This window comes from Mustela lutreola, chromosome 10, assembly GCF_030435805.1.
Source record: "Mustela lutreola isolate mMusLut2 chromosome 10, mMusLut2.pri, whole genome shotgun sequence".
Lineage (NCBI taxonomy): Eukaryota > Metazoa > Chordata > Mammalia > Carnivora > Mustelidae > Mustela > Mustela lutreola.
The window spans coordinates 71,935,354-71,957,749 of NC_081299.1; the positions used below are offsets into that span (position 1 = coordinate 71,935,354).

General features: G+C 41.7%; 1 long non-coding RNA gene across 6 annotated transcripts in view; it reads right to left on the reverse strand.

Moving 5' to 3' along the window:
* LOC131809337 (uncharacterized) overlaps positions 1-22,396 on the reverse strand; it is a 113,141-nt gene that overhangs the window by 69,124 nt on the left and 21,621 nt on the right. Inside the window, exon 1 of one of the 6 annotated variants that reach the window (XR_009345138.1) lies at positions 6,919-7,003. The exons of the other annotated variants lie outside the window; for them this stretch is intronic. This is a non-coding gene — a long non-coding RNA (uncharacterized LOC131809337). Of the gene's footprint in view, positions 1-6,918; positions 7,004-22,396 lie in introns of those variants that run through there. 6 annotated transcript variants of the gene reach the window in all.

Sequence of the window (22,396 nt, forward strand, 5' to 3'; positions counted from 1 at the left end):
GGCACCTTACCATCTGACTCAAGTCCGAGGCTAACTACCCAGAGACAGCATCAGATTCCACAAGTTAAGTGCTCAGTCCTACGAAACTGGCCTCCCTCCATCCCCCACTTCAGATGTGAGTTGCAAGTCCAGGTTACCTGTGCTTCTGACCAACCAGCTATGGTTTGGAAGTTCCCTTGACCCCCACCTTGGACTTCAGATTACAATTGCAAGTCTGGATTGTTGTCTGTACTTCCGGCCAACTGGCTCTAAATCAGAGGTTCCCACAACCTCCTCCTTGGGTTCCATTAATTTGCTAGCGCGGCTTACAGAATGCAGAGAAACATTTCATTTACTAAATTAAAGGTTTACTATAAAAGAATATAGGAACAGCCAGATGGAAGAGATGGGCAAGGTATGAGTAAAGGGTGAGAAGAGTCCAGGCCATCTCCTGGTGTGGACTCTTCTGGATGCCCAAGTGTTCACCAACCCAGAAGCTCTTCAAACCCTCCCCTCTTTGGTTTTTTTTGTGGAGGCTTCATTACATATCACAACTGATTCAATCACTGGCCATTGGTGACTTATTCAATCTCTGGGGTTCCCCTTCCCCAGAGGTTGGGGTAGGACTGAAAGTTCCAAGCTTCTAATCACAAGATTGATTCTCCTCGCAACCAGCCCCCCACCTTAGGTGACTCTGAAAAGTCATTTCTTTTTCTATTTTTTTTCTTAAGATTTTATCTGAGAGAGACAGAGACACAGAGAGTGTGTGAGAGGGGTGGGGTGGGGTGGGGCTGGGGTGGGGGTGGGGGTTTGGGTGCGGAGGCAGAGAATCTCCAGCCCACTCCCAGCTAAGCACAGGCCCGAATCAGGGCTCAATCTCATGACTCCTGAGATCATGACCTGAGTGGAGAACAAGAATCAGATGCTTATGACTGAGCCACCCAGGTGCCCCCAAAGTCACTTCATTAACATAACAATAGACCCCTTTGTCTCTCTCAACACAGGAAATCCCAAAGGTCTGGAGAGCTAATAGTCAGGAATCCTGCAAACTTACTATAGGAAGGAAAAAAGAAAAAAAATATATATATGGTTATTTAGATCACCAAATTTAGATTTTCTGACAAAGTATACTATCATTTCCCACATCTCTTATTTCCATTAATAGTACAATCCTCAGTCATGACTACTTCTCAGTCTTGATGCTCTCCACGTGTGAGCAAGTCCTGTTGATAGCATCTCTCAGGTAAGACCTGGGTCACATTCACGCTCACTGGTTCACTCCTAGGTTGACCCTTCATTAACGATTGTCTAGACTCTTCTTCGAAAGAGTGAATTTGGTGTCACGTTTTGATTCATCCTCTCTCTCTCTTTCTCTCATCCGTTTTGAAATCCTTATGGACTTCTCTACTGCCTATCAAACTTGGTTCAACTCTACTTCAATAAAAATAGTCAGTTTACTAGCATAGTATGGGAGCAGTGCTTTGTGTCATTTTCTTATTTCTCTAGGAAGCTTATAAAGTGAGTCTTTGTTTCTGAAGTAGAATGTTACAATTGTGGAATACTAAAATATTTCTATCAATTGTGAATATACCATTGATTCAACAAACTTTTTTAGGTGATAAAGAAATATCACACTACATAGATAGATAGATAGATAGATAGATCAACTATAAGGTTTTCCTTGATTTCAAAAACAGTAAAATGACCAAAATATGTGAACCTTTGGGAAAAAAAAAAAAAAAAAGGAAATATCATTCTAGTTTGTACTTATCCAATGCTCTTTCCAGTATACTGTGGTCCCCTTTTCTTTGGCCTAGGCTTCAACTTTCTAGTCTAACTGCCCACTTTTCTCTTGATGTTCCTTAACGTTTATCCACTCCTGTACCTTGACCTTCATTTCTCATGTACCAGGAACTGCATTCTTCCTTACTTCACATGTCCAAGCAGTCTGGCTCAAAGAGTCTCTCCTTATTAACTCTTTTCTGATCCCCTAAATGAAAATAACCTCTTATTCTTCTGAACTATCATATATTTTTCACTCTCATATGAAGCTACCCTTTGTACATTGTGATTGGCTGTCTATACTTTATCTCTCCACTAGAATATATAAGTGTCTTTGAGATCCAGATTGTAATTCATGTATCTTTAAACAATTACCCTCAGGGACACCTGGGTGGCTCAATTGGTTCAGCCTACGACTCTTGATTTCAGTTTAGGTCATGATCTCAGGGTCTTGGGATTGAGTCCTGCATTGGGCTCTGTGCTCAGCACAGAGTCTGCTTGTCTCTCTCCTCCCCCCAGACCCCCGCTTGTGCTCTTTTTCTCTAATAAATAAAATCTTTAAAAATAAGTAAGTAAATAAATAAATAAACAGATAAAATAGACAATTACTCTCAAAGTCACCCTCCTGCTCCCCCCTATAAAACCCAGCAACTTCTTGCATATAATAGGTTCTTAGAAAATATTTATCAATTGGATGTCTAATCGGAGCATATTTAGTGATTTTTTTTTCCTTTATCATTCATTATGACCAAATGAAGACTGATGGTCCCCAAGCATTTTGACACTGCTTAGCCAAGAATTAAGGTGCAGCACTTCAAGAAAAGTTAATTCTCCTGCCATAATCAAGTCATAACCTGACAGGCCCACACAGCTGCTCTTTTTAAAGTGATAGCCTTTTTATTTCTCCAAGATTAAAACTTTTTAATTTTTTTAATTTTTATTTTTTTAAGAAGGAGGCTCTTTATAAGTTAGGCTAAACCAACTTTCCCTTTAAAATTAAAATCTTTTGGGACACCTGGATGGCTTAGTCAGTTAAGTGGCTCAGGTCATGATCCCAGGGTCCTGTATTTGAGCCCCATGTAGGGTTCCCCGATCAGCGGGAAATATGCTTGTCCCTCTGCCTCACCCCCTGCTTGTTTTCTCTCTTTAATAAACAAATAAAACCTTAAAATTATATATATATATATATACATATATATATATATACAGATCTGTGTATATATATATATATATATATATATATATATATAGTTTTCCAAAGCAAAAAACAAAACAAGACAAAAACAAACAAACAAAAAAAAAACAGAAGAAATGCCCTGTGTGCTAAAGTGTAAATTTTTTGTTATTTTATTCTTGCCTTTGTTTGGAGGGGACATTGTTGTGGGAAGCCTAAATATTTCTTGGTCTTGGCCCTTGCCTTGGCCAGGCCAAGGAAGTGTTACAGGAAAAAAGCAAAAGTAAGGCACAGGCATTTGTTTACGTTCCTCATTGTTATAGCCTCAAAAATGGGTAAATGATTGTGCAGAGATGTGTGCTTGTTCATGTTATATGGGTTATAGCAGAATCCTACGACCACCCACTACTCTCTCTCTTAAAACTCCTCATTTCAGTGGTAAAGCTTGCAAAAAAAACTTTAAACACATTTTATTATTTAGCTCCCCAAACAAATACTTGGATATAGGCATTTTTTAAATTTTTATTTATTTATTTATTTATTTGAGAACGAGCGAGATCGTGCATGTGCCCGTGTGCACATGGACAAGGGGGTAGAGGGAGAGACAGAGACTCTCAGACTCTGTACTGAGTTGGGCTGGAGGCAGGGCTTGACCCCACGACCCATGAGATCACAATCTGAACCAAAACCAAGAGTCCAATGCCCAACTGAGCCACCCATGTAGGTATTAAGATACACATTATAGGAATGGATCAACTGAGACTCAGAATTTTTAAAGAATGCTTTTGCCCAAGGTCATATAGCCAATAATGGTAGAGGCTGGGCTGAATCCAGATCTCCTCACTCTGGGGCCTGCACATTGTCCATAATTCTACAAAAGAGTTCAAATGAGAAACTAGTGTTTTTGTTTTTAAAATTTTTAAGGTATTACTTATTCACTTGACAGAGAGAGAGCATGCAAGCAGGAAGAGCGGCAGGCAGAGGGAGAGGGAAGAGCAGGCTCCCAGGACCCTGGGATCATGACCTGAGCCGAAGGCAGATGTTTCACCAACTGAGCCACCCAACTGAGCCCCAAAACTGGTGTTTTTAAACATGAGACTACTTACAGGAGAGTCTGACAAATTGCTGGTATGTTCTGACCTTTGAAAAGACCCCAAGAATGAATAATCCTAAGAGTCCGTGAGACCTGCAGGAATCCGTGTGATTTTAAAATGTTACCTCCACCCAAATCTGCTTAGATTCTGAGGAAATCAGAATTCTCTACCCTCTCAGATCTCCTAAGTTCTCCTGTTTTCAGCTATCTGGCTTGGAATTTCTGACACAAGCAAACGGGCAGTTTGTGTCACCTTGTAGCTTAATTTCTGAAAATCTTTCAACATCACAAGTCCAGGTAAATGGTGATAAGATGTGAGAATCCAAGCGCACGATCAATGGCTTTCCAGTCTTATAAAGGAAACAGTTCTCCATCTATCCCTACACTCAACCAACATACTGATTTATGAAAAGTCACCCACAAGCAAGGAGAAAATGATGGCACCAATACTCAGGCCCACCTTGTCTAAGGCCAAAGTACACTTGCATGACCCTAGTTGTCTTTCATTCCCCTTTTACCATGATTAGTTCACTTACTAGGCTAATAAATGCAAAAGATGAAATGGGGAAGCATGGGTTTTCAGACTGCACCAAGAAAATCTTTGAAACAAACTGACATTGGTTGACTAACACTGGGTAATTTCACAAAAATGTATGAAATAAGTTAATCTTTGTTAGGACCTTGAGAAATGGGTATACCTTGAAGCTCAGCAACATTAAACAACTCCCCCAAGGTCACACAGCTAGAAAGTGGTGAAGTTGGGATCCAAACTCTCTTTCTCCTTCGGAGTCCATGTTGTTAATGATTCTACTACACTGCTTCTCAGATCTATTTTTATGTGATATTAGGATAGAGATCAAGTCCAATTTAATACTTCACCAGATCATCTTCACAAGGAGCCAGTCAATGTGGTAACAAAAGACATAGAACAATCCAGACCACACCCCCTCCAGTCCCCCATTTCCATTTCCTTCCTCTTCTCTGGAATTACTCCTTTTTTTTTTTTTTTAAAGATTTTGTTTATTTATTTGAGAGAGAGAGAGGGGAGGCAGAGGGAGAGGAAGAAGCAGGCTCTTCCGAGATCCAGAAGCCGGGGCCAGCATCCCACCCGATGTGGGAATTGATCCAGGACCCAGGGTCATGACCTGAGCTAAAGGTGGCTGCTTAACTGACTAAGCCACCCAGGCGCCCCCTTTTTGGAATTACTCTTAAATTCTTAGTCACAACAGGGACGCCTGGGTGTCTTAGTTGGTTAAATATCTGCCTTCAGCTCAGGTCATGATCTCAGGGTTGTGGAATCGAGTCGCGTGTCGGGCTCTCTGCCTAGTGAGGAGCCTTCTCCCTCTGGCCCTGCTCATGCTCTCTCTTTTTCTGACAAATAAATAAATAAATCTTTAAAAAAAAAATTCATAGTCACAATGTATACGCATGCCTAACACGTTGAACCTTAACAACAACAAAACAACAACAGCTCAGACATTCTATTATTTTGAAGACAACAACAATATCTGAAGGGTATTCTGAGAGCTAGCTCAGTGACAGGTTTCTCCCAGATTAATGAGGCAGATTTGCTCACCGTGCACACAAGAAACAAGGAACTGCCTCTAAGCCTGTCTTCTATCGATTCCTGTGGCTCTGAGAGATTCACCAACACCAAAAAGTTGATCACTTCAAGAAAACATACCCACAATGCAATCCCGTTTTCTAGTAATTCCCAGACTGGTTTAGGCAAGTTGAGAGGACACTAAAGAAAGGAGAAGCTTGGTACTTCTTCTGGTCATGGTGAAACCAGATGACAGAGGGTACAGTTGTTCTGTCTGGGCGCTGGAATGCCATCTTAGCCCAAGAGTACTTGTTTAATTATTTGAGCATTTCGATGGGTTGTAACCACATACATCCATAAAAGTGCAGTTGAAAATGGAAAAATAAATACCAATACTACTGATGAGAAGGGTAAGTCTCATAAACTTAATGTGATTAAGGTGAAGATGGGAAAACAGTGGCCAAGTCAAAAGCGGAGAAACCCTGGCCTCTGTTGGATAATAGCTGGACCTGAGCCAGTACTCCAGGTGACCGGTGGTGAAAGGAAGGAATGCAGGAGCACCCACCAAATTCTAGAAAAACATGATGAAAGACTATTTCTAAAAACCAAGATGTATTTAGGGATCTTATAGCATTTTGAGCTCTTTGGTACTGGGATGTTGCTTACAACAGACAAATCTCTTATTTGAGCCTTGCAGATTTGTACCTATTTCCAGGAATGCATTAGGTACAGATGTACACAGAGGACCAACTGTACCTCGTTGTTTTGTCTCCATGCCCATTCATTTAGATGAAACAAACGCACTGGATGTCAGACTGATGAAGACTGCAGAACACGCAAACAAAACAAAGAGGACCTGAGATCCAGAAGCCGGGGCCAGCATCCAGATTTCCACCCAGGAAGAGCCCCAGGAGAACGCATCTGCACACCAGCCCCCAGCAGAGACACGGGCATGCGCAGTACGAACCGTTCGACGACAAAGCCTTTGGGGTTGCTGCCTGCTTATAGCCGATGTGGGGCAATGAAACTAGACCCATGAATTGCACTGAAGTTCACATTCTAAAGAGCAGCTAAATAAACCACCTCAGAGCACCATGTCCTCGGAGAACCATGTCCTCTGACTGGCCCCAGGAATTTCTGGAGCTGGGATGAACAACGCCAGTGTAGGGCCTGTTGTGTCAGCAGTGACAGCTCTTTCCTCAGTCACACGCCCAGCGGCTTTCTGTCACATGCGGTTTTAGCGACCAGCCCTTCCTATCTTCATCAGACTGCCTTCCTCTGCCCTGAATAAACGGAAGAGGACATTTCTACGCACCCACGCATCAGGGCCTACAAGACTCAACTCACATTTTGCCAGCCTCACGATGGAACACGACTCCTTTCAACCACCTGGGCACAGAAGCTGACTATCAGGAAACTGCCTGTGGCCTCCACACATTGCCACACTATTTACACAGCTGATGGAGGTTTGCCCTGTTGAAGAATTTGGCTCTGGAGGATGCCCCTTAGAATTCCTAAAGGGCCCATTCACCCAGGCACACCCGCACAGATGCCTGTGGAGATAGGAACAGTGGGGTTCATTTTCTAACTTCCTCTGTACACACTATAATTCTACACGTTTTTTAAAAGTGGGGGGTCGGAGAAGAGCTAGGGGAGCTACAAAACCCAACATTATATGAAATATTTTCAAAAAATATTTTAAGTAAAGTCAACAACCCCCCTCGCCTGCCACTCAAACATTCCTCTGCTTCATTCAGCAGCCCAGACTCTGTCCTTCACGTTCACGGGCCTGAAGCAGGACTTCCAAAGGAAAAGGAACCCTTTCCAAGGCAGAGAGAGGGAACTCCAAAAGTGAACCAACTCTCAAGACAGAGAGGAGAGAAGCAGCAAAGGAGAGGCCTTCACATTCTTTTCTTTGAATAATTTAAAATCCTTCTATCAGCAAGGGAAAAGGAAACATCAGACGTGATTTTAGCATGACAATAAGACAAAGCAGATGTGATCAAGCAGAGGGAGTAATTTCCTGGAGCCCTTCTTGCTTTTCTAGAGGTAAGGGTCAATTTTCATTCTGTCGATTAGTAAAATACATTACAAATGACAGTAAGTGATTAATTTCTACAACTCACTACTAACTGTGATCACAGTGGCAGTCGAATCCTGCCAGCCGTGGGGCCTGCTTCTCCTAGCTGTGAATGACCTCTTTCACTAGGAAAATTGGTCAGGAAACAACTCTGCTTTCGGGAAAGAGGCATGTGTGAGACATAAATGTATATCCAAAATGTTCCCTCTCTTAATTTCCTTCCCTTGCTGCTAATTTTCAATTAGCAATTAGTCTCAATAATGAATCTTTCTACAGTGCTCAAGTAAACTTCATCTAAATCAGCTCAACCTAAAGAAGAAGAAAAGGCAACTGATCCACCCACATATGTCCCACGTCTTTCCTTTGGGGGAGACAAAAGTGTAATCTCAAATTGAAGGGCTTACATTTGGGTGCCAAACTCCGAGGTGGACTCTTGACATGCTCAATGGATACACGACTTAGGACAATTTACTTTCATCTCAGCGTCCTTATTTGTGAAATGGGAACAATTAGTAGTTCCTAACTTCTGGGGTTTGTGTGCAAATCAAATATAATACACCTTGAGCAGTCACTGAAACTAAGTAAGGAGTCCACAGAAATCCAGGATTACCATCCCTGGCTCTCCCACCTCTAAAAGGTCAGGTTCAAGCAAAGACAGAAGGCCAACACCGCTAATTAGAGACCAGAAAAGTCATGGGATTCTCAACTTGTAGTGGAGCAGAAACAGATGGATGTCAATGTGATGAGGGAGCTGGAGGCTGGCTGAGGACAAAGCAAAAGCTGGCGCCTTGCACCCCCTCTTCACCCTTTCCCCTCCATAAGTGTAGCATCCCTCAGGCAGCCCTGACTGCCATGAACAATAAGCAAATAGTTAACTTGCAGAGCTCACAATTCTGCTAGACAGGAGTCTCCCTTGGCTTACAAATGTCCTAAATCTCACTAACAAAGACGATTGATAGCAGGATTGTGACACCCCACCAAAAAGTCTCCCAACTATCTTAATGTTAATGGCTGGTCTAAAGACAACATTGATCCAGCAGCAAGGGCAAGGCCTCCGGCAGGCCTGGAACATCCTGGCACCTTGTAGGCCCGCTTTAGCATATGAAAACTCCATTGAAACCTCTCTTCCCCTCACCTTCCCCCAGCCTCGGTACATAACCTGCCATCCCTCACAACCTGGGGCAGCAGCTCTTCCTGCCCATGGGTCTTGTCCCCGTGCTTTAATAAACCACCATTTTGCACCAAAGATGTCTCAAGAATTCTTTCTTGGTCATCGGCTCCGGACCTCAGCCCACCAAACCTCACCTAGGTTCTAGAACTTCATCAAATGTAGCCATTCTTTTATTAAAAATCTAAACGTGGGGCGCTTGGGTGGCTCAGTCCATTAAGTGCCCGACTCTTGATTTAGGGTTGGGATGTGAGATCGAGTCCCATGTGAGCCCCTCCTGAGCCTCACTTCGGGCTCCCAGCTCAGTGCAGAGTCTGCCTGAGATCCCCCCCCCCCCCCCCGTCCACACGTGCTCTCTCTCTCTCAAATAAACAATAAATAAATTTATTAAAAGTCTGAACGGGATATTATACTTGTGATTATTTACAGGCTAATGATTTGCAAGAGGTGGGGAGAAAACCTACATGATGGTAGGAAGAGCTTTATTTAAGAAATTAAGAACTTAGAAAAAAGCAATTTAAAAATGGTGAATTCACAAAAGAAAAAAAAAAGCCTACAGAAGAAAAGCTTAATGAGTAAGCAACAAACTAACTTCATGTTCATCTAATTTCCATAATAATACTGGTGTTTAGGGACAGAAATAACCTCATATTATAGGTTTTCTGGGGGCAGGAAGGAAGTTTGTACTATAAATTGCCAGGTACTCTGGCAACTGAGTTGGCCCCAGAGTGAAACTCAGTCTCTGTCTTCACCCATCTCAAAAGGTCTAGCTTAAACTCTTTCCCATCCCCTCAAAAGAGAAGTTTGGCTTTGTGATTAAGAAAAAAGCAGCCACGGGGTGCCTGGGTGGCTCAGTGGGTTGAGCCTCTGCCTTTGGCTCAGGTCATGATCCCAGGGTCCTGGGATCAAGCCCCACATTGGGCTCTCTGCTCAGCGGGGAGCCTGCTTCCCCCTCTCTCTGCCTGCCTCTCTGCCTACTTGTGTTCTCTGTCTGTCAAATAAATAAATAAAATCTTTAAAAAGAAAAGAACAAAGCATCCCGGGTACTGGAATCGATTAATAGCTAAGCAATTTTAGTTTATGTAACCTTGCTGAGCCTCAGTGTCCTTATCTGCAAAATGGGACTACTGACAGTACCTATCGCAGGGGGTATGTGAACATTCAGTGTGAAAATGTGCTTTGGGGTTAAAGGTCTCCCACCATGAAGTAGAGGCAGGCAGAGCCCACTCCAATCTTTCATTTTACAGATAAGAAGATCTAGAGATGTGAGATCTAGCTCTAGGTCACACAGTGAGTTCATTTCAAGGCCTGATTCGGTCAGGTGGCTCAGTTGGTTAAGTGTCTGTCTACCTTTGGCTCTGGTCACGATCAGGGAGTCGCAGGATGGAGTCCCGCATTGGGCTCCCTGCTCAGCAGGGAGTCTGCTTCTCCCTGTGCCCTTCACCCCACTTGTGCTCTCTCACTCAGATAAATAAATAAAATCTTAAAACAAACAACAAAAACAAAGCCTGGATTGGAGCCTAAATTCTGGTTCCTAATTCAGGATTTTTACACCAAACACGCTTCTGCCTTCATGGAGTTTTGCAAATATTCTCCCACATTGATTTTGCCTTTTTCTGAACATCAACTGCATTTTCAAGCAGTACTATCAGGATAGCACTTGAATACGCTCAGGTGACAAATCTGTTCCCTCAACCACATCGTAAGTTCTTGGAAGTGACAGCAGAGGTTTCAAATGTCTTCCAGATGTCCAAAGGTGTGTCTGCTCAAGTGCCAGGCACATAATACCATTAGCTGATTGACAGAGTGGTTTCTTTAGAAAGAGGTTTTTCTCAGAGTAAAATGTTACTGTGAGAAAAATGCTGACCAGTTGTTAGGTCTGCAGAAGATTAGCTCAGAGGAAATGGGCTTCGAACATGCCCAAAGAGACACATAAAAGATCCACTGCAAGGGAATTTTAACATAGGATAATGGAACAAAGAAGGCAGAGGGTTCTCTCCTCATGTAAATGTTTTAAAAATAGATAGTGTATTTTTAGACAAAAATAAGTTAACACAGGCCATTGGATACTAATGTGTAAACCTCAAATGTTGTAGAGTTACTGCAAAGACTCTTCCGGGGTGTCTGAGTGGCTCAGGAGGTTGAACATCTGACTTTGGCTCAGGTCATCATTTTGGGGTCTTGGGATAGGACTCTGCGCTCAGTGGGAGCCTGCTTGTCCCTCTGTCCTCTGCCTCCCGCTGTTTAGAGCTCTCTTTAATAAACAAACAAACAAAAATCTTAAAAAAAAATCTGCAAATGATTTGGACATCAGATTTTGTAGAGTAAATATAATGTCTTAAACTTCTATATAGTATTTCCCCTCAAAAGCATGTGCAGTCTATTTTGGTTTAATAAAATAAAAATTCTTTTATTTCTTTAAGATTTTATTTATTTATTTGACAGTCAGAGATCACAAGTTGGCAGAGAGGCAGGCAGAGAGAGAGAGAGGTGGGGAAGGTAGGCTCCCCATTGAGCAGAGAGCCCGATGTGGGGCTTGATCCCAGGACCCCGGGATCATGACCCGACTGAAGGGAGAGGCTTTAACCCACTGACCCACCCTGGTGCCCCTAAAATACAAATTCTTTACAGGTATTGTGGATTTGGTTGCAACTTCTGTCCATTATACATATTTTTAATTAATCAATGAAACAGTGACTAACATTTATTGAACATTTACAGTGTGGCAAGCAGAGTGCTAACCATGTTATAGAAATTATGTTGTTTGCCTCTTATTAGCACCCAGAAGGAAGTACAATTGTTATCACTGTTTTATACAAGAAACAGATTTGTAGAGTTTAAGTAACTCACCCTTTGATTTTACTGTAAATAATTGTGCTGGAATTGGACTCCAAAGCTTGTGGTTTTACCCATTGTTAGGCCACTATCTAACTGTTGGGTGTAAAACATTACACTTAACTTCTGTTCATGTAGGAGGTGGGTGTCTATCCATGAAATCTGATGTTTTAAAAAAGATTCTCATATCTGCAAAGGTCGGTAACAGCACAAAATGGAAGTTAAAAGTGACTCCAGAATATTTAGTTTCTATGAATTTAGGCAAGCCAGGTGCTTAGAATGAAGGGATTCAACCAGTTGATATCTAGAGACAGCTCCAAGCAAGAAATTCCTATCCTTCTATAATTCAACTCAGCATTTCCTAAAATAGATTCTCTACAACTCTGGTCCCAAGGGACACTCCATATAAAAGGTTTTCACAGTCCAACAGTTTGAGAGACACCATAAACTAAAGAACCATCCATACACAAAAGAGAATATCTTTTGGAAACACACAATTACACCTTCACATATTAAAAGCTCTGAGAAGTTCTGCAGAGCACTGGATTACACAAAATTAAATGTGTTCTCTTCTTCTTCTTTTTTTTTTTTTTAAATTTATTTGTCAGAGAGAGAGAGAGCGTGAACACAGGCAGACAGAATGGCAGGCAGAGGCAGAGGGAGAAGCAGACTCCCTGCCTAGCAAGGAGCCCGATGTGGGACTCGATCCCAGGATGCTGGGATCATGACCTGAGCCAAAGGCAGCTGCTTAACCAACTGAGCCACCCAGGCGTCCCAAATGTGTTCTCTTCTTATAGCACTTCTCAACAAGGAAACCTTTTTCATTCTGTATAACCCAGACTACCCTAAAACATTTGGGCATCAATCTCCTCTGTACATAATGTTAGTTCCAAGACCATTCATAGGTTATAACCCAACTTTGGGAGTTAAAACATTTCTGAATTAATGAGATAGGCTATAATAGGTGACCTTCTGAATCTTCCTCAAACTGTTATTCTGTAGTAGTGTTGGCTCCCAGAAAGCTATTTCCTCTAAGCACCATAAAGCTCAGTAATTTTTGTTTGTTTCTCTTTAAGCATGGAGTAAAATTTTTATAATGACACTCTGACAATTATGTTCTTCTGTTCTTCAAAATCTATTCTAGTCTAATGGTTCTCAAATCAACCACCATCAGAATCACCTGGAGAGTGTGTTAAAACAAGGATTGCTGAGTCCATCTCAGAGTTTCTCATTCAGTAGATGTGGAATGAAGCTAAAGAATTATAATTGCAGGACTAACAAGTTCCCAGGTGTGACCAGCGTTGCTGCTCTGGGGCCTGTGCTACTCATCTAGACCTCTTCTGTTAGATTTAGACCTTGAAGTAGAACATGAAAGATGTTTGGTCCCTGCTTCCATCATCAAGACCTGTTATTTTTTTCTCTTGCTTCTGTAAGTTGGACTCTCGAATTTAGTCAAGTATCGACGGCATTTTCTTTGTATTTCACATTTTCTACTTGCAAGTTTCCAAAGCTTTAGGAATCAAAGATGAAGAAAGGAGTCAGGAAAACAGAGAAGGTCTTTGATTAAGCTTTAATAGAAGAAGATATTAATATATTTAAGAGCTAAATCTCTTATTTCTCATTTAATTACATGGATTAAATTTCAGTAGCGTGAACTTTTTCTCGTCTCCTTGGAGGAAAGCCTAAGTTGTGTTTTGTATAAATATAGACAAGTTTTACATTATAGGCACTTGGGCTGGGCCTCCATTCACTGGCACCTGCAAACCTTTATTTCTAGACCTTTAATTTCTATAATAGAAGTTTTTATGATGCCAAAGAAGCTTTAGAGTCAAGGAGCCCTTTAAAATAATGGTGATTATAAATGTAGCTACCGAATCACAAAATTGGCTCTGCCTGGTGTAATAGAGGTTTTAGTCAAAAATTGCAAGTCAAATTACTGTCAGTTGGATCCTATTTACATATTTACATATTCTAATTTTAGATGTGCCCAGCTGACACTGTTTTCTAACTCTTCTGTGTAAGTTTCTGATTCTTTTGCCTCCTCCTGCTCTACTGGCCTGTCAAGGAAGAAAGGACAGACACCAATCTTTACTGCACATCTCCTAAGGTCTACCTCATTTCATCTATTTCAAACCTCTGATGAAGAGTTGATCCCAAGAAGAGCTGAGGCACCCCAGAAAGGGACCAGTCACCAGGATAAGTGGCAACATTAGGACACAGGCCAGCGAAAACCAAACAGAGTCCCCTCTCCCTTCACCGCACCTCCCCAACTTCACCAGCTTCAAATCCCTAATGATCCCTTGATGGACTACGGGAGATCCCTCTTTAAAGGGCAACCATAGAGGAGAATTAGTCGGTGTTGGGATGAATTCTGCATAACCTATATGTCTTAAAATGATCATTTTCACATAGGGATCACCTTAGAGGTGGAAACGCCTGAAAGGGAAATTAAGAGAGAGAGGCTAGGGGGGTGGTGCTAACTAATGAATAAGATGAAATCAAAACGTTGTAGTCAGAAGGATTCAAAATGTTACAGCTTTACAGAATGTCGTTTAATAAGCCCAGAAAATACCCCAAGGGTGTAATAAAAAAGGTAGAATGTAAAAGTTCTACATGAGTATGTTTTCATTAATCTGAGGCTTAAGGAGGCACAGGCAGCATGGCTAGCTAGAGTGCAAACACCACCACCAACAACTCATGAATGCTACCTTGGTTTATACAAAGCCCTTCATGGCAGGGTTCTTGATGAAAGGGAAAACAACCCATCCACCCTGGCTAGGAAACTACCCAGGCTCTGAAACCCTGTGCAAACAAAATTCTCCGGAGTAAACTGAGCTCTGCCCACGGCACATTCTTTAGGGCTTAGTATACATGTAAACTGAGTTCCCCTCTATTATCCTCACTATGCCAGGAAGGATTTCATGAATGTATGACCTTAGGTTTTAAAAGGAGACTACAGAAGTTGACAGTGACCTCAACTACCTGTGAATGTCAGCTTTTCAGTGAAAAGAATGTTATTGATGAATCCAGGCAAGGACACAGGGCTGCCCCGCAGCTCTGAAACGAGTGTTAATAGTTCCTGGAGGGTGAGAGATACCGCAGTTGAAACCTCTGGGAAACTGTTAGAAATTAATACGGTTTGTCAATAGAGCTCTAGTACTCTGGGATCTGCTGGCTTTCTGGGGATGATTTTCTAGATTACTTCAGTAACCTTATGCCAACAGAAACCTAACTTCTTATGAGCAAACTTAGACACCACTGTTCTGCATAAACTGGTACCAACTACTTGGTCATTCCATGTCAGACGTTGAATTTCTAGGTCAGAAACATGGACCAACATTTATGACATTTACATCAACAAGAGTCAAATGACATTCCCACTTTCCTTCTTTCCTTTGTGTAATATTTATTGACTACCTAATCCTATGAAACATGCTACTGATACAAAGATAAGACACGGTCTGTTCCTTCAAAGGACTCAGTCTAATCTACAAAATACATGTGAAATGCACATGATGATATGTCGAGACAGATGTTATAACAGAAGCCAGAGTATCGTGGAGACCAGAAGGTAGCAGCCTAGTTCATCAAGCTTCACAGAGGTGACATTTCAGTTGGGCATGAACGGATGACTAGGAATTTGCCTAGTGGAGAAAGGGTGATAGAAAATTCTTTAGGCAGAGAGAAAATCACATGCAGAGATATGGCAGTGAGATGGGCCACAGGATGCCAGGGAATGAAAAGAATTTCTATGGGGTTGCAGCCTAGAGTCTGAGGGAATGAGGGGAGAAACAGCAGAAAAGTCGAGCCCTTCTTCACTGGGTCGAGGATGTGATGTGATCATGGGAAATTGAAGGCAGGTCCACAGGGCTGCTGATGCACAAATTCACTAGAATGGTGGAGGGTGAGTGGGATAAAATCCCAAGGGGATGGATGACTAGTCCAATGTAGCCAATCCAAACACATCTAGACACGCCTTTGCTGACAGAAGGTCCAAGCATAGTGATGGACTATACCAGTTTAAGCCATGATTTCTCGTGAAAGAGTCACTATTACTGTTTCTCTCGTGGATCAGGAGAGATAGAAAACCATCTCCTTTCCTTTTAAAAGGATACTATACACTGTAGGATACTATTTTACACATACTATTAGACCATTTTTCCCCCATGCCCAAATCTCACCTCTTCACACACTACTGCCAGAGTCACCTTCCTAAAACACAACTAAAAACTTGGCTTCTCGTGGTTATAGAATCTGAAATTCAAATTCTTTGCAGACCTAGCTTTTCCTCATACAACATACCTTTCCACACTTCTGTGGTTTTGCTCAGGTGGGAATGACACGCCTTTCTCCACTGTCCTCAATCTGTCAAAATTCTATTTGTCTATCAAAGTGCAGTATAATGGCCACCTCCTCAATGAAGCCTCCTTTCACTCTTCTCATCATGATTTTTCCTTCGACTTTGACCCAAATCATCTTGCCAGATTGAACTAAGCACCTATTTACTATTCCTTGTCTTTCAGGTAGTCTTTGGGAAGTTTCTTGGGAGTGGGCATCTCAAGTAGGGAGAAGGAGAATGAGGGAGGGAGGAAGGTTGGCTTCTGCGTAAATAACAGTAACTGACTACCTGGCCAGTATCAGTATTCAGAGGCAGTTCAGCAATAAATGAGACACAGAGGCTAAGGCGGGAGACTGCATTTTCCAAAGATAGAGGCTAAACAATTTCCCAAGCTCTCCCAAAATATGACCTCCCATCAGAAAAGGGAGCCCATTTCTCTCCCCTTGAATCTGAGATGGCACTTGAAACCAAGAGATTGCTGCAGAGGGAATGCTTCTGAAGTTAGGTCAGGAAAGGCCACACAGCTTCCTCCTGGTTCTGATGAGATGTTTGCTGAACCTCCATAGAAGACATCCCAACACCCTGAAACCGTGGTGCTGGAAACACCATGTGTACAGGCTCCAGTAGACAGTCCCAAGTCCCAGCTGAGCCTACACTTCCAGCCACTCCCATCAAGGTGCCAGACATACAGTCTTCTTGGTGACCCTCTCAAGCCGCCTATCTGCCAGTTAAGTACCAATGAGTAATTTCAATCATCTCAGAAGGTGCAGAAAAATCTCCCAGCTAAGTCCTGTCCAAATTCCCAACTCACAGAATCTATGAGATGTAGTTTAATAGATTCTGTTTTTCTGTTTGTTTTTATTTAAATTCCAGTTAGTTAACATATGGCGTAATATGAGTTTTAAGTGTAATGGGAACGGTCTTAAGTTACTAAGAGTTAGAGTCATTTGGTACACAGTAGTAAATACCAGAAAAGCCAGGGAATAAATCCTGACCCTTACTTTTATTCTGCAAGCTGATTCGTCTTCTGAAAGAGTAATAATCCTTGGCCAATTCAAGATGAAAGCTTCTAGAGTCTCCTGGAAACACTTAGGATGAGAACCCATGAGTGACTTAGGTCCAAACTGTGACCGTAAGGCCAGAAGCCATTGGGGGCCCAGAGGCTACCAGGAAAAGGCTGTGTTGCTGATCTGACCAGTAGAAGGGACTCCACCATAGCTCTACAGAAGCTCACTTCACTTTATTGAAACAAAAATTGAAGGGTGGAGGTCGGAGACGATTCTTTGAGCTCGGCAGGTGGTAGAGACTAGATGACTAATAAATACCCATTGTATGAATCGACTGAATCCAGGTGTTGGCAGAGATACTGGGGGGACTGTTTACCAAGAGGCAATGGGTAGCTGAGGCATCACAGGTCTCCCTACTGACCTGTAATTGGAAATCTGATACCAATCTGGGCTCTTTTTCGGAGGCATTTGAGTCAGAGGCTCACAGGATGCAGAGCTGGGGCCAGCCTACTGGATGCTCTGTAAAGGGACTGTCCAAGGATTCTGGCTGGGAGTTGTGTGTCTTGTCCTTATCACGAAACCCTGGCCTCTGCACCTGCCAGGAGCATCTTCACTTGAAGGTTACACTTGTTGCTCACACAGTACTTCTATTTCTCTTCCCACCATACTGTGGAACTCATTAGCTAAGTGTTAACACCCACAGGCCCCCTGTTCATAATACTTTTCAACCATTATTCTGAGCACCAAATGAAACATTCCTCTTTTCTGAGCTTACAATAGCTTCTTTTTCCTAAAGACCGTATTTAAGATCTCTCACACTGATTTAAACCTATTAATGCCTGAAGGAGAGGTCTTCTCCAGACCCATGTATAGGCCCTCATAGTTATCCTGAAAAGGAAATGGTGAGAGTCCTGATCTCTGACGCAGGTTTCTTATACTAGAAGAGATCAGAATCATGTCTTGTATTTTCAGGAGTCCTAGAGTATTATTCAAGGAATACTTTTGAAGTCGTAATTCTGGATGAGAATGTGTTTTAAGCCAGATTTTTTACATAAGTCAGATTTTGGGGTGGTTTTCAGAGAGCTGGAAGTTTTATTAGCCAAATACTTTATTTTCATTAAATCAACAACAAATCACATAATTTTCAAGATCATAACTGCATATTTCCCTTGCACAAGTATGAGAAATCCTAGTCTCTTGGAGAAATCTCAACTTTCCCTTTTTTTTTTTTTTTAAGAATAAAGTCAGAGATTTGTTAACTGCAACTGAATGTTAAAAGGACCTTTCACTCGTGGATTCAGGCTAAGAAAGCCTTGACTCAAAACGAATGGAGAAATTGGTTTTAGGGCCAGACAGAATCAATTGTTTTAGGTCAATTTTGGTTTGGAGAGCCTAATGAAGACTGATCTCACAACAGGAGCTGGCATTAGTGTACGGTCAGTCATCATTAACCCCTGCAGTAGCCCAAACTGCCTGTCTTAAGTGAAGACACTCTGTTTTCACACGCACTTGTCAGTATTCTCGACTAATGGCATACGCACTAGTTAATCTATTAGCAGACTGATGCATGTTGATTAACATGTATATTACTATTTAAATATTTAAGAGGGATTGCTAAACCACTTTTAAAAATGTGATATTATGCTCAATTATGCAGTCATTTGAAGCTAAATTTTTAAAATCAAGCAGTGTGGGTTTTTTTTTTTTTTTTTTTTTTTTTTTTTTACAGAGAGAAATCACAAGTAGACAGAGAGGCAGGCAGAGAGAGAGAGAGAGGGAAGCAGGCTCCCTGCTGAGCAGAGAGCCCGATGCGGGACTCAATCCCAGGACCCTGAGATCATGACCTGAGCTGAAGGCAGCAGCTTAACCCACTGAGCCACCCAGGTGCCCCAAGCAGTGTGTTTTTTTAATGTCTTATCTGCCTCCTTGTACCCCAAGTTCCCTTGCGGGCAGGCTCTGGGTATGATTCATGTCTGAAAGTGTCTTGGTGCCTGGCACAGTGCCTTCCACACCAGAGTGAAGCAAATAGTTTTGAAATGAATAAAAAGAAGGCTCTTTGAGTAGGAAAGGGTAGATTCCACCTGAACGTACAGACTGATTCCCTGACAGCTATGCAGTTTAAAAGGAATATTTGTACAGCACTGTACAGTTCAAAAGAATCTCCACACACTTATATTGTCTTTTTTTTTTTAAAGATTTATTTATTTATTTATTTGACAGAGAGAGATCACAAGTAGGCAGAGAGGCAGGCAGAGAGAGAGAGAGAGAGGAGGAAGCAGGCTCCCTGCCAAGCAGAGAGCCCGATGTGGGACTCGATCCCAGGACCCTGAGATCATGACCTGAGCCGAAGGCAGCGGCTTTACCCACTGAGCCACCCAGGCGCCCCATATTGTCTTTAAACCAAGTGCCAATAAGCTCATTTTACTGTTGAGGAAATTGACCTTTAGAGAGATTCTAGTACTCATGGCAAGATTTCCGATTCTCTAGTTTATGAAATTAGAAAAGAACTCCGCCCCCATCCCAAATACAATCATCTGTCAAAATTCATTCAAAGATGTCTGTCTCTTTAACCTGTTTTAACCTACCCACCTCATTATTGTCAAATAATGGTATATATATAGTATTACATATACAAGGAGAGGGCGCTGGACAGCATATCTGAAATCAGTTTTCTTCACCTGCAGCCTGATACTCCCATACCCCATTCTCGCGGAACACCCACAGTGGCTGATGGAATCTGATGGGGCTGATCCTACCTACCCCGTGTGTAGAGCATGTGCATAAAATTTGGTGCTTGGCTTCGCAAGTAATTAATCATCAAGTACAAGGTAGGGAGACAATAAAAAAAATCTACGTTAGGTTGTAAAATCCAAAGATCTAGTCCAGAAGAAAGCAGAAATGCAGTCCTCTTCATCAGAATGCTTAGACTTTCCTTGCAATATTAAGAATATGACAGTAAAATAAAATTCTCCAAAATGTGACCTATTTTGACATGTTTTAAAGTATTACTTAAATACACTTGTCATCAAGATGATTTAAAGGCAGTCAGCTCCCAGGGGAGAGAAATACACTCTCCACCCCCCACCCCCTGCAGTTCCACAAGTGGGGTGTGAGTGGCAGGTGAAGCAGAAGGCACGAGCAGGCTGGGGAGGGTTGCCTCCTCCTTCTGTGAATCAAAGCCAAAAAAGGTTCCTCGCTGCTGCTGGTTCTTTGATCTCTTGCTCCCTATTTTTAGAACTCTTCTGTCCAATATCCTCTGCCCCACTGCCATGACCTTTTATGACACACTTCTCCTTGTGGTTATTTTGGGGATCATATTCCTTTCCCAAAGTATTACTACAGCTAGAATTAATGTATGAGGTAGATCAGCACAAGTCCTTGCTTGAAAAAGCACCCAAAGCACATGTTCCCACAGAAGGGTGAAGAGCTGGTGTACAAAGGACAGATACATCATCCATATTTTTAGTCATCAAAGCATTCTAGAAGGACTGCTTCATGGAGTAGATACCACGACCTCACAAGATAGCATTATCTAGGTACAGAATCTGGGCACATGGGTTTAGAAAGTGTCCAGCACAGCTAATGGGTTATAAATGAGTGTGCGTGCGTGCGTGTGTGTGTGTGTTTTGTTTAAGGAATAGAGAAAGAGGAGACCGTCATTAAAAAATATATATATAGGATTTGTCACCACAGGTTTCTTTTTCAGATTTTACAGCTCCCGAAATCTATAAACCATGTATAAGAGTCAACTCCCACAATGAGGCAAGGACAGAAATCAAGCGTGCTCTGACTGCTCAATATCCCTTGGAAAAGTATTTCTACACAGAATTTTTAGAAAGAGAACAAAAGTTGTCTCATTGGAAATAAGGATGACACATAGATCCAGCCCCCCCCACCCCCAGTGAAGACAGAGTGTTTTTTGTGTTCATCACTGTATTTCCTGTATCAAATATGGTGTTAGAGAGCTGTATTAATTAGATAATTTGATACAATGACAGCTAAATTTATTGAGCACTTAGTATATAGCTTTGGGACAAATACTGTTCTTCAAATCTGCATAAGTTAAATCACTGAATGCTACAATAAACCTATGAGGATGTGCTTGTATTGTCCCCATTTGAGAGATGAGGATACTTAAATGTAAACAGGTTAGATAGCCTATCTCACGCCAAATAGCTCTTAAGTGAGAGAGCCAAATTCAACACCACGCACTTCGTGATCTAAAACTAAGGTTTGGAGAGCAAAGAAATGGGTTTTCTGCTTCTGCTGCATCCACGAGGGGTTTGAAGAGCTAACTTTATTCAGTTTAGCTGAAATCTGTCCCCTCAAAATTCAAATGCTGATGTCCTAACCTCCAGTACTCATAAAATGACTATATTTAGAAATATAAAGAAGTAATTAAAGAAGTAATTAATGTAAAATGAGGTCATTAGGGTGGGCCATAATCCAGTATGTCTGGTGTCCTTATAAGAAGAAATTTGGACACAGGCATGTACAAAGTAAAGATCATATGAAGGGATAGGGAGATGGCTTCCGCAAGCCAAGGGAAGATGTCTCAGAGGAAACAAACCCTGGCAGCACATTGATCTTGGACTTCAGCCTCCAGGACTTTAAGATAATAAACTTCTGTCGTTTAACCAACTAATCTATGATCTTTCATTATCACAGTCCTAGCAAACTAATACATTCAGTGTTAAAGTGCCAAATGGGAGGCAAAGAAAATGCATTTAGACCAAATTAGTCAAAGCAAATAAAACCAACACAAAACAGAGAGTTGATCAATTATGTAACTTTTGTAAATTCAAATGGGGGTGGGAGGTGCTGTCAGGATATTCCTTCTGATAGCCCAGATAGTTCTATTATCAGAGGATTCTTGATGAATACAGAGGCTGAAAGATATGACACCAATTATAGTTTGTTGGCTGCATATGGTTTCTATGTGTATAGACTTTCTTGCTCTCAAGTATTTCTGTGTTCAGAGCAACCCACTTACCAGAAACCTCACATTTTAAAGTTTTTAGTATCAAGGTTATACTAAGAAATTAGAATATATAAATCCCTCATAATCCCATTATCCATAGATAAATGCTATTAACACAAATATATATGATCTTCAATAGTGAGAGCTTGATGCATATAAAATTTTTTATCCTACTTTTGTTCAATTGACATGGGTTTGAGAGTTCTTCCCCCAAGTCATCAAGTAGTTTTCAAAAAACATGATCTTAATGACTGCCTAATATTCCTTCTAAGATATTATACTATGATTTATTAAACATAATACTCAATGCTGGCAAGGAGACTGTGAAGCAAATGTGATAACCACTACCCAAGGAAACACTTGGCAAGGATACTGTGAAGCAGACATTCTCTCAAACTGTTGGTGAAAGTAGAAA